Genomic DNA, 13,704 nt, shown 5'->3' on the forward strand with positions numbered 1-13,704 from the left:
GGCACCTCACTTGGCCATCTTGCACAGAATTTGGTGCAAATGTAGGACAGGGGCTACAATAATGGTTTTCATGTTCATTTTAAAATCCAGTAACGTCACACATGGACACATTTTTTTTCCCATCATCAGCTCTGGGTTACTTTACATACCCTATTCCCAGATGGAAACTGGCCAAGGTCTAGGAAATTAACTATGAGCTCTAGCTATTGCTAGAATTGCATTGTCACATCATTCCTGAAAAGTTTGGAAATTGATTTGTAACTGAGGGTATGTCTACCCTGGCAACTATGCAGCACTGGCAGTTACACCGTGGCTCATATCGTGCTGCAGGGACACCACTGTCCTGTGTCCACAACATGCTTCCTGTGACACTGATTGAATCCTGCATTGTTCTAAGTTACCGGCAGAGCAGCACCCTTGTAAAGCAAGTCTTAAAGATTTTAGTCTAAACATGTAAGAGGCTGTCCCTTTAATAAGACTGACTCCAACTTTTCTTTCTAGCCCACAGAAGGGATTCTGTAGGTTCATCTGGGATTATTTCAAAAACTGAGCCTACTTGGAGGTAGCCTGCTTTGCATTCAGCATCTACAGAATCAGAATTTCATAATAGATTTACAATTTCTGTGGCAGTAAAGAAAGATTTCCTTGTGCAAGCCAAGCGTATGGGTGCAGCTGTGTCTTCCTCCTGGCTGCCTGGCTAAGGAGAACATGGACAAAGTCTGGCCCTTTGGTTGAATGACTGCATGCAAGCTTGCTTAAGAAATGTAACATAATTCAGCTCTACTATTATGACTTGCTGAAAGACCTGTCAGTCAGTAATTATTTTAACTCAGAGCATAGTTTACTTGTGACACATACAATGATCAAGTTAATTTAGCACCGGTTTGCCTTCAGAATGATGAATTGCAAATGGGTTTGTCACTGGAGAGTTGACAGATTCCCCCCTGAAGCTGGCTTTCCAAATAAGTCAGCAGAGGTATTGTGATCTGGTAGGTGAAATCTGACCTGGCTCACATTTCTCATACTAAGAAACGATAGTAACAGAGAGAAAGCCGTGCTAGTCCATATACTGTGAAAACAAAAAAGCAGTCCAGTAGCACTTTAAAGGCTAAGAAAATAATTTATTAGGTGATGACGACAAACCGGTCAGCCAGCATTTTAATGGAGTGGGCCATTGTGTTAATGACCTGAAGGTTTGCATCTTACTGAAGAGGAATTTTCACAACACTTTGGAAACAGAGGCTGCTGAACTCTCTTTTATATTCAAATTCGACACATTAACACATGGTTTGAACCGGGATGTGAATTTTCTGGGTCATTACAGGGGCTCTTTTGCATACATGGCTTAATCTAATTCTTGACTCCCTTTCCACCCCTCTACTCTCCAATTTGCTCACCTTGATAATATTTTTCTGATTTGTCAACCTTGATTACTATTTTTGGTTCTCTGTGCCTTAAATATTGAGTCTGTTCTGGTATGGCTATGATCTGAAGAAGTGGGTCTGTCCCACGAAAGCTCATCACCTAAGAAATTATTCTGTTAGTCTTTAAAGTGCTACTGGACTGCTTTTTTGTTTTCATAAGAAAAGATAACTTCAGATTAGGAAGTTTTGTCGTTGCTGCCTCTTCATGGGAACCGGTAGGTCTGTTACAGCACTCATTACACCCTTGGCTCAGGACAGAAGTCTCAGCATTTGTTCGCCCATGGATATCTGAGGGCAGGTCTACACTAGACCTCATAGTCGATTGTAGATACTCAATTCCAGCATTGACAGTTGCATAGCTGGTATCAAGTTCTCTACAGTCGACTTACGTGGCCATCGTCACAGAGGTAGGTCAAAGGGAAAAACTCTCCTGTTGACCTCCCTTACTCCTTGAAATATTCAGGAGTACAGGGGTCGACTGTCGACCCCTCCTAGTTCAATTTTGCATGTCCCTACTAAGCTTGCGTAATCAAACCCCAGAAGATAGAGCCTGACTGAGCTGATATTCTGGGTAGGGAAGCCACACACTGCATGTCCTGCAATGCTTAAAAAAGGGCAGAACTCATTTGCACTGACTTATTTAAATAGAGGCCACTGTTCTAGCATCTGTTCCTCAGTTCTTCGTGTGACCTATCGGGAGTGATGGGTGAACAAGTTTGGTTTGGTTTTTATGTTTAAATACAGCAGGTCAGCAAAATAAATATTGAGAACTTGAAAAAATGCTGTTCCCATTTCCAGCCAGGAAAAACCAACCTCCTATACCTCTGCATATGAAATGCTGTCAGATATTTCACTGTGAACCAATTCAGTAATAAACGTGTTGTGCTCCCTTAACATTTCACAGCCCAGTGCGGGGTCTTCCAGAGTGAGTTGATATGCAGACATGTTTATATCTGTAGAGGTAGTTACGCTTTGATGCCGATGGGTTGGGGCGGGAAGAGGACATTAGTATGTATTAGCTACAGGCAGCTTGTGAAAAGATTAATGTCTCACTTTTACCTGGTGTTAGACCTGATCATCGAGGTCAGGGGTCAGCAAACCCCCCCCCCCGCCCCGCCTCCCAGCACGGGTGCCAAGAGTGGCACGCAAGCCAAATTACTTTGGCATGCAAGGCGGGTTAATGGAGGCTACGTGGGCAAAGCAGCTGGCTCCCAGGTGTAAACAGAAAAGCACTGTACAGTCCAGAAAAAAAGGATGAATGGGGAAAACCAAGAGCTGTGATGTATTGCATGCAGGTCAGAAACCAGTCACCGAGCACCAATTCCATTGTCTCTCCTCTTTGGAAAGACTCCAGGAGATGCCATAGTGCAAAGCTACGTTGTCCTAGGGATTCTCTTATGTCTGGGGAAATGCTGCTCTCTCCAAGCTCTGGTCTCAAGCACCATGCATTGTGTTCACACCCACGCACTGTTTCAGTCCAGGATCTGGAACAGCCATGCACTCATGCAAAGGGCTAATCACTCCATTTCATTAATCATTCATTTCATCAATCATTCCATGCTGTTCCCTGGGGGCCACCCAGCCTTCCCTACAGCCTGTTCCAAGCTTGTTTAATCTCTAACCTAGTTTCTGAGCTGCTGTGCTTCGCTCCCTTTCACATTGCATTTTATTCACATGCAGTCATTCAACTGCCTCTGCTAGAATGAGAAGGTGATCCAGACAAGTTATTATTGTTTTTACTAAGCCTGGTGTCTTGAAACAAGATGGTTCAGTTGCTTAATTCAAAGTCTCAGAAGAGCACGAATCCATAAACTGGGAAAAACTTCACGGTAACTGGTATCTACAGGTCTCTAGTAATTAGCAGGTATTTCATCACTGTACAGAACAAAATATCTTCATGAAACAGCATGTCCCGGTGTTACATAGACCCCATCGCACAGGAACTGGCAGTAAGCACCAGTACATGTTAGGCACAGTCGTTTAATCACGAGTAGCAGCAAGATGCTACTACGTGTTTAAAGTCCGGGAGTGGGAAATCTCTATTCTTCTCAGGGTCCCCAATATACAGTAGTAACGGTGTGGCCTGGTCTTGTATGGCAGCACTGTACCTGGGATAACAGGAAGAAAGACACTTGAACTGAAGAGGAAGGGTTTGTCCAGCAGCCCCAGGAGGGAATGGTGTCGCTAGGATGGAGGACATAAGCCTGGATGGGCAAGGGAAGGGAAGTATCCAGTGGAAAGGAATCTGTAGATAGGGTCCCTGGACTAGACCCTACAGTAGAGGGATGGATGGCTAATGATCGGGCATGAATAGGTTTTTGTTTATTCTTATGGTTATCCAGCCCTTGCTCTGCACATTGGTTACTGGTATAAAACAAGCCTTTAACGACAAGGTCTCTCACACCTGGAGAATTCCCCCAACTAGTGAGTGAAATCCTCTGTAACCACATCATGGTCACCATGATACCGACTAAAGGGATGCAGCGAAGAGGCACGCTGCCATTTTAAGTGCAGCCAGCACTTTCCTTCCATGAGTACCTTGCTCCAGATGGACAAGCAAAAGAAAGAGCTGCTGCCTTAGTGAGTCAGCTTGCAGCAAGTTCTGCAGCTCCTGGTCTGCTCCCCAAACTTAGCCCACAGTACTTCCTCCACCTGCTGTGCCTACGCCCAGACTAAGAGTGTGAAAGGGATAAAAACCAGGAGTGAGGGAGTCACCCCAGAAAGTGTAAACTTTGGGACGGAGGGGAGGTGTGAATTTAGCTTTGTGTTTTGCAGAGCTTCTTTCTTCATCACTCGAGCCCAGAAGCCAAGTACCGCCTGAACTGGGGGATATTTAAAGCTCAGGTCTAAAGTCTGCAACATAGTCCTGTTTCCATGTTATGTGTAAAAAAGAAGCAAACTGCCAGAAGATGGTCTGCAGAGAGGACATGGCAGGTACACACACACACGCGTGCGCGCGCACACGCACGCACACGTGCACGCCAGCTCCTGGGGCACAGCTTTCGCCTCTCCCTCCTGGAAGGACTAGGCCATAACTCCTCCTATGTGCACCAAGCATGAGTCAGCAGGAAGTTAGACCTCCCACTTTCTCAGGAGACATTCAGCACTTGGCAGGATCAGCTTTATTAACCTGCTTCTGTGGAGGGCAAGTCAACATCTCTGAGAGAATCATCTAAACAGGGCCTGCTGGGAACTCAGCTGGTAGTTTACACAGGAAGACATTTTGTAGTGCAGTCCCATGCGCCCCTTCGCAGTAACATGGCCTTCCTGAGAATGACCTGCAATACCCTATCTTCCTTACATCAGTCTGGTAAGATCTCAGACTCTCGTTGTGCACTTCTCACTTTGCAGGATGCAAAAAAAGAAAAAGAAAAAAAAATCAAACAAACAAACAATCATAAACCCTTCATTTAAGGTTGCCCTGCAGATTAGCTCTGGAAATGCTGCAGATCCTCAACGCCTCTATACTTAAACTTGTTACCATGTTATCTCTGCCTCGCCCTGAAGTGATGGATAGAAAACAGTTGGCAGCTGCTTCCTGTCTGCCCTTTGGCGCTGCTTGACAGAGAGGGTTATAGCTAGATTCAACAGGTTCCCCCGACACACCCGCTGTCTTTCACATACCTACACCCACTCCATACAAATATATACATCCAGCAATTTATGCCTTGCTTGAGAAGAGACTTCAGATAGTGTTTTGTGGAGAACACAGGAGTTCAGAGCTGCCATTCCAGAGCCCTTCAGAGCTGACTTTCAGCTCACCTTTGTGATGCTACACTCCAGCTGCGTCTACACGTGCACGCTACTTCGAAGTAGCGGCACTAACTTCGAAATAGTGCCCGTCACGTCTACACGTGTTGGGCGCTATTTCGAAGTTGAAATCGACGTTAGGCGGCGAGACGTCGAAGTCGCTAACCCCATGAGGGGATGGGAATAGCGCCCTACTTCGACGTTCAACATCGAAGTAGGGACGTGTAGACGATCCGCGTCCCGCAACTTCGAAATAGCGGGGTCCTCCATGGCGGCCATCAGCTGGGGGGTTGAGAGATACTCTCTCTCCAGCCCTTGCGGGGCTCTGTGGTCACCGTGGGCAGCAGCCCTTAGCCCAGGGCTTCTGGCTGCTGCTGCTGCAGCTGGGGGTCCGTGCTGCATATACAGGGTCTGCAAATAGTTGTTGGCTCTGTGTATCTTGCACTGTTTAATGAAAGTGTGTCTGGGAGGGGCCCTTTAAGGGAGCGACTTGCTGTTGAGTCCACCCCGTGACCCTGTCTGCAGCTGTGCCTGGCTCCCTTATTTCGATGTGTGCTACTTTGGCGTGTAGACGTTCCCTCGCTGTGCCTATTTCGATGTTGGGCTGAGCAACGTCGAAGTTGAACATCGACGTTGCCAGCCCTGGAGGACGTGTAGACGTTATTCATCAAAATAGCCTATTTCGATGTCGCAACATCGAAATAAACTATTTCGAAGTTGGGTGCACGTGTAGACGTAGCCTCCATGTGCTCAAATGCTCCTAATTCATGGGGATCATCATTTTCTTTTCTCTGGAAAGGATGGGTTGAAGGGGGGTTATTTTTGGACTATCCATGCCTGGCTAAATATTAAAGCAGCATTCCACTCCCACCCAGCACTCAGTGGGAAGTCTAAATAGCTGAAGAGAGAAATCCAGAACCAAAGACTGTAGTCAGATGCCTTCTGCAATTAAAGCCGAAGCATACACAATGAGGACAGGTTGCTCTCTAACAATTCGTTCACCTCATGTTAAATTTTTGGCCTACAAGTCTTCCTGAGGCAACGAATTCCACCATCTGATTCCACACCGTGTGAAAGAGTCTTTCATCAGAGCTGAACTTCCTACCGTGGAAGCTCACTGAAGATCACCTTGCCCTGTGCTCGGAGGCAAAGTGAGTGTTCCCCCTCCTACACCATTCATTATTCTGCATACATTTGTCAAGCCCTCTCTGATTTGTCGTCTTCCTAAATGAAGGAATCCCTATCGCTTCAATTTCTTCTCATGGGGAGGTTTTTGCAGATCCATAATCACTCACCGCACCCTTGTCTTAGCTGCCTTCTACATCCTTTTGACTAAGGGGTGACCAGTGCTGTACACAGTATTCCAGACGTGGAATTATTGATTTATAAACAGACATAATATAGAATGCCCTCTGCTGATGTGCTGCCCATTTACCTCGCCCTCTAGACCTGGGTAACCTGAATAACTCTACACCATCTATGCCAGAGCTTGTTACCTCACAACTCACTCTGCTTTACAATTTGATATATTAAACCCAGAACTTGGTACAGAGCCTTCAGTCCCTGCCATTTGCCATGATAAAAACTGCCAGTTTGAGTCTGCTCGTCACTCTGCCTTGCTGTTTTTGGTCCATGACAGTACTTTGCCTCAGTCCACGACTAGCTTCTTTAGGACTCCTCTCTCATGCCAGGCCTTGTCAGAGGCTGCTGGGGAGGTTAAATAAACAATGCCAGCTAGTTCTCCCTCACCCGTGACTTTACTGACACTGCCCAAGAACGTTGAGATTGACAAGGCTATTTCCCTTTGCAGAACCAGTGCTGTTTGGGCGTGCGTGTATCGTGACCTTCTTCATGTTTTCATTCTCCTGTTGCAAATGCTCATTTGAATCAATTGGTGAGGTACAGCTCTAGCACTAACTGACCTAATTTCTAAGACCAATCCAATCACTGGTGCAGGGGCTGTTTGTAACGAGACAGTATATTTTAGTTGTCACTCAGTCACCTCTTGTTTAAGTTCCTTCCCAAGTCTTGGCTGTAGACTCTTGGGGTCTGGTGATGTGCCAGGTTTTTCATGATCAGTTAGCTGCAGAAGCCCGCAGGCCTCGGTCTCTGATGGCACCTTGTCTTTATTATGAGAAAAGAGCCACAACAGACTGGGTAGCGAAGTCCAAAGTAAAGAGTTTGTTTAGCTTCTCAACAGGCAGACAGGAATACCAGGCCCCAAGATGGTACAATCGCTGGGGCCCCGGCCCCCTTCTCTCAGACAGAACCTCATGCCCCACCCAGGAATAGTGCTTCCTCTCCATCAGCGGATCCCTGGTCGGTGGCAACCTCACCCCACCATTTGCGTGAAGGTCTCTGCCCAGCTCCTTCCTCTCTCTGCCCCACCACCTTTGCCCCCCTGGAAGTCCTGCCCCCCATCCCCCTTGGCTCCTCTCTCTCAGCCATGACTGCCTAGCTCTGTCATCACCCTCTGCTCTTTTCCCTTCCCAGCCTGGTTCCTCTGCCCACCTCGGCCTTCGCTCTGCACAACCGCCTCCCTGGCTCTGCCCCAGAGCTCAGCTCCCTCCTCCTCTTCCCAGCCTGCCCACTCCATTCCCAGCCAGGCTCTCCCTGCCCTGCTCACACCCATGGTTACAATCTCCAGGCCCCACTCCCACCCTGCAGCTCTGCTCAGCCCCGGGACTCCCCTTAGTCTCACACACACTGCCACAGCAGTGCTATTGAAAAGAACCCAGGCAGTGGCAGCCCTGGGACCTCTTCAAGCCACCGGGCCCCACTGCAATTGTCTCCTCTGCCCCCTTCTGTCGGAATAAAGTCCTCGTTTCCCTTTGCCGCCGGCGGAGGGCTTCCTGAGTGAGTGACCCCTCTCCTGGACAGCACGGTGCTGAGTAGAAGGGCAGTAAGGTGACACTGGCCCTGCCGCAGTTCAGCAGGTACAACCAGGAGATCCAAACAGGTCACCGGCAGCAAACTGCTAATCCTTCCTCCAGCTCCCCTGGGATTTCACATGAAACCCCTCACAGCCCAGCGCCTCAAGACCTGCGGTTATTCAAGCCTGCCATCTACTGGGCCCTTGATCACTAGCCAGCACAGAAGTGTAGAGTGAAACTTGGTAGTGCTTCCGTAGTGCCGGTACCAGGGCTTGAGAGCTATTGTTGATATTGCCACCAGAAGGTTCACGCCACTCCTTGGAAGACTGCCTTGCAATGGGCTTTTAGAAGAATGTCTTTAAGTTACATTCGTGCTGGGGAAAGGGCTAACGTCACATGCCAAGCAGCTCGTCAGATGAATGGTCCCAACAAGGGAGTTTGCTGGACAAGGGCGGGTCAATGTCCCCTGCTAGCCTCCCGCTCCTCAGTTCTCCTCCCAGCTATGGGCCGGCTCCCAGCTCCCAGCCCCAGCCACTTCCCAGTTGCAGGACCACCAGCTCCCCTGCAGGGCCTCCCTGGATCCTGCCAGGCTGCCGCCTTGCCAGCATCCTGCTGGGGCCCCGGATCCTCAGCTCTAACTACACCTCCACCCTCTCCAGATCTTCGGCAGGAGCTCCCCTGTGTCTTGCCAGGCTGTTGGCTTCCTGCTCCCTCTCCCTGGCTCCTGCTGGGCTGCCAGCTCCCTAGCCACTACTAGTCCCCCTTTCACCAGCCTGGCCCAACTCCCAGCTAGCACCCAAACCCAGACACCAGGGATCTCTAGTCCTGTAATGTCCATAGGTTGGCAGACATGTCAGGCTGTTCTCTCTCAATTTCAAAATGACCCCAGGGAGAGTTGGCCTGAATTCAGTAAAGACAAAAGCACAGTACTGGGGGATTACAGACTGAATGAGCATCAACAACACGATACTATTGCAAAATAAATAAATAAATAAAAAGGCTGATACCATTCAGGGGTGCACGAGCAGGAGAGTTCTCGGTAAGATACAGGAGGCAGTTGTTCTGGCTGTGGCCTCAGCTGGAGCAGGGCTACATCCAAACCCAGGTGAAACATGCCAGGAAAGATGTGAACAATTGAGCACATGTAGTCTTGAGGAAAACAGCCTGAGGGAAGAACCTAGTGACAGTTTTGAGCTCTGTGGCAGGCTGTTACAAAGAGGACAGTGGTCAGTTCTCCCTGGCCACCGAAGGTGGGACCAGAAGAAAGTGGTTTTATCAGCAGCAGGAGAGATTTACATTAGGCAAAGCTTCCTAGCCAGGAGACTAGCTAAGATTTGGCAGAGGCTTCCCAGATGGTGGAGAATGTCCCTCAGTGGAGGTGTTTAAGACCAGGTTACACAAACCCCTGTTAGGGATGCTCTAGATTTACTTAGGCCTGGCTCAGCACAGGGGCCTGGATTTGATGACTGCTCGAGGTTCCTCACAGACCAACATCTCTATGATTCTGCAGTGAAGTCTTGCATATGGTCATGCTGATTAGCGAAAATAATGTGCCTACAGTGACGTATCTTTGGCAATCAGAGGCAAACCCAAAGCCGCGTATTGTCAATGAAGGCATGGCTGATGGCTCCTTCTTCCTTCCCACACACACAGCACACCTAAGCCCTCAGGAGGGCAGACGCTGCTTGATTGTCTGCTCCCCTACGTCTCTTTGTAACCACCGCCATGGCGCCGCCAGCTGGTCACGCAGGAATTCGCTCAATCTGCTCTCCACAGCACCCTCTGTTGGCGGTGCCTCACTCACTGTTACCAGCTTGTTCACCACTCATAGTGGACCTGTGTCCCTTACAGAGTGTGGGGCCTTTCCCTCAGGTTACCGCCCTATGACAGTGCCCTGCCCTTGCAGTCCTCCCCTCCCTGGGAATCCAACCCCGCCTCGCCTCAGTGACTCACCGTCAGTCTTCATCTAGCCCCTTACCTCTGGGGCAAACTGAGCTAGAACCAGGAGAAACTCTTAACACAGCCCCACTTGGGCCCTAATTATCTGCAGCCCCACCTGAAGTTGTCTACCACTCAGTCTCCCTAGACTGGTTTTAACCCTTGTAGGGTCAGCGTGGGGCAGACGCCCCATCACACTCTTCAGCCCCTTTTTTCCTGATGGTGCAGAGGGGTGAGTTCCATTCTAATTTCACTGCTAGTATCCTCTGATCTTGGAGTACAGCGATGTCACATTGTCGTGTGTAAAAGACGGAATCTTTCATGCAGCTGGGCTGTATCACTGGAACTGGGAAAGCAAATTAGCAGAACGGGAAAGGGCACGGGAAAGTAATCCCCCAGAAAAAAGGAAATCAGCCAGCTTCCAAATGGGAGAGGTCCCAGAGGAGATAAAAGGCTGAACATCCATCTTCCGTACAATGGCACTTATCCAGAGAGACAGGCTGAGTCTGGCAGGTTGGCAGCCGATCAAACTGCTGCTGCACACCCTCGGTATAAACAGTGACAGCAAGAAGGATTTAAACTCTGCTTGAGGCTTTCTTTAATCTGCCCCAAGAGAAAAAAATTACTGTAGCTTAGCCTATTGGGATGAGATTGTCATGTGACCGGGTCACTCCTTTCCACCACTAGCCAGTTAGCCTTTGATTTGGCCATCGCACTGGGCTGAACTATTCATGATCGACCCAACAGCACAAGCAGAGGTAAAATATGACCCTCTGTGTATTTCAGTGACAGGATGCCTGCTGTTGTCAGACAAGGCTCTACACTTCTGTCCATCCCTGCTTAATTTCACTGACAGTTCAGAACCAAATGGATTATGGCAGCAGGGTTTCATCCTTTTTGCTGTTGTGATGCCTCATATTGCAACAGAGAAAAGTTTGGAGGTTGCGCTCACGTGAGATCTTAAAGACTGTGCTGGGGGCTCCGGCTTTTACACCCTGGATTTGCTATGGATCATATGGAAAGTGTGTAAAACACAAGCCCAACTTTTTATTCAGAGCATTTGGGTAAGAGGCAGCTTTTTACACCCAGCTGTCAAATGCTGCTGTGTCAAGCAGAGTCCTTCCCTGGAACAGTGCTGTGTCCCTGAGCCTGGACCTCCTGGGGACCGATTCAGAGCCAGGTGCTGGTTAGAGCAGCTCTAAGGGCTGCCCTACATGGTGCCCCTGTTGCAGACTGGCCTGAGTGTATGAACACACCAGTTATAACCTCCCTGTGCCTGGGTGGAAAGACAGGGGGATAAAACACATGGGACTTTGGGGCCCTCACTGCAGCTACTTACTAGAAAGGGCTTATGTCCCTCTGGACCAGCCATGATGTGTTCCATGTAATAAAGAATCCCTGTGCATGTGAGTAAATGAGAGCGAGATGCATGCACAAGGCAGACAGCCTCATGCAGACACTTGGTACTGAAATTACAGCCCTTCCCCCAGGCTCTGCCAGCTGTAAATTGCCCTGAGCTGTTGATATGGAGAACGAGACCCCTTCATTCTGACCAAGCCTCTTCCTCATTCATATCAACGTCACGGACATAAGACAAGGTGGGAATGGCATGTCAATTTCCATTGGCATTTATTAAATGGGCAGACTTGAGTGAGCAATGTGATCAGTTAGCTAAACTATCAGCCTCAATTATAGCTCAAGTACAGATTAATTAGAGCTAAGCAGCTGACAGCTATTGTTTCAACATTTCTGCCAATGGACAGGACCCCACTATAATAGCCTCCACGTTCCTCTCTGAGCCACGTTCTCCCCTGTGTGCATGCCGTCCAGTTATTCCTGAGCTCAGATTGCATAGCATACCCATGTACAGATGTTTATATTACAATGGTGCATAGAGGCCTCAGGTAGAATAGGGACCACCCAATGGGCCCTGTACAGAAGTACAGTGAGACAGCTCCAGGATTAGTCAGAGACAGAAAATGGAAGCCCAGTTTAGCTTGCAGGAAGCCAGGCAGGTTTTCTGGAAAGGAGAGGTCTGGGGGCCCCTACCTGCCCTTTGAGAAGACTTCAAAGCCAACCCGGTTTTGCAAAACATTTTGGGCTCAACGTATCAGCTTTCTTGTCAGGAAGTTTACAATGACCTCTAATTGGAACCAAATTTTTAGTTTTATTTATTTCTATTACTTTTTCCCACAATCCTCACTGCTGCTCCACAGATGAAGGAACCAGGCAGGCTGACCAGATATCTCAATTTTATAGAGAATCCAAATATTTTGGGGTTTCTCTGGCAATCGGCACCTATTATTCCCCACCCCCATTCTGATTGTCACACTTGCTATCTGGTCACCTTAAGACTTGGAAACTAGAAGCCCAGGGAACAAGTCTGCCCTGCTCCGTCAGGGGCTCCACTGCAGACTGTAAGGAGTTTATGAATCACCGGCACAGCATCTTCCATTGGTCACTCTGGGAATTAGCTCAGCCCAGCACTTGGGCTACCTCTTCTGGCCAGTGTCTCACCTATTGTTCCATGTTGTCCACCACCTTATATCAGGACCTACATTCCTCCCAGATCACAGAGCCCTGTCCTCAGGGTACTGCCCTGCCCCAGTGCCCGTGCACTCCAGGGTCCTTGCCCTCAGGTAACCCCCAACCTCCTATACCCTCCTTGCCTCAGTGGCCCACTGCCAATCATCGTCTAGATCCTTAGCACAGGGGCCAACAGCAGCCTGAAATGGCCACTCCTCACTGGGGAGAGGTGTGGACCTACTGCCTTCACCTGCCCTGGCTGCCTCCCTGAAGCCCTAGTACTCCCTAAGACATCTACTGCTTGGCCTCTGCATGGAATCGCTCAGATTGGAGCTCCCTTGGCTCAGCCTGCCCTCCTACAGCCCTGCTCCGCCCATAGTACCACAATCGCTGGTATCCAGATCCCCCTCCCTCCACAGCTAGAAACAGAGCGTATTCTTCCTGCCCCACCTCCCAGGAACCCTCCTTATAAGCACCTACCTGGGCTCTGATTGGCTGTTGTTAGTCTCATTCTGATTGGCTCCTGGGACAGCCCTCTTTAAGGGCTGTTTTTAACCCTTTTTATTATGGAGCAGGGTGACCGCCCTGCTACACAAACATAGGCAGCATCATTTCAGAGGCCAAAGCCAGCATCTGTCGCCACCATGGAGCTGGTGCTTCTCCCTTCCATTCCATCAGCCGCAGAGAAAGGGTACAAGGACCACAGAGTTTATTCCACCTCTTAGAAAGTAGCAGCAGGCAGTGCCACTTCTGCTTTGGGGTAGGCAGCTCAGACTTGTGCCACTCCCAAGGAATTTACTGTCTTGCTAATCTACTGGTGTAGGCCTTTAAGATAAGGCCCTTGGCTGTTAGCAAGTAGCCAGAACCACATTTCTCCCCTTTCCTTTTCAGTGCGCCCTTCATTTTCTGCATTCCACCACCCACTCCCTGAGTGATTTTCATATGCACAGTATTTCCTAAATTAATTAAAATAATTAATTGTGATGGGAAAGCACAATAAAGCAGGAGGAAGCAGCTACCATCACTTTGATTTAATGTCCCCTTCTGTAAATTTAGAGAGCAGGACTTGTCAATAATGTACCTCCACTTTTGAGAGGCAGCACATATCTTTTATACAAATAACTAAATTTTTTCACCAAGGCGGCTTAGTAAATCCACAGGTCCCTTTGCAGTTACCTTCTCTAGAGGTGCCA

The sequence above is a fragment of the Carettochelys insculpta genome, chromosome 8, assembly GCF_033958435.1.
Source record: "Carettochelys insculpta isolate YL-2023 chromosome 8, ASM3395843v1, whole genome shotgun sequence".
NCBI classification, from domain to species: domain Eukaryota; kingdom Metazoa; phylum Chordata; order Testudines; family Carettochelyidae; genus Carettochelys; species Carettochelys insculpta.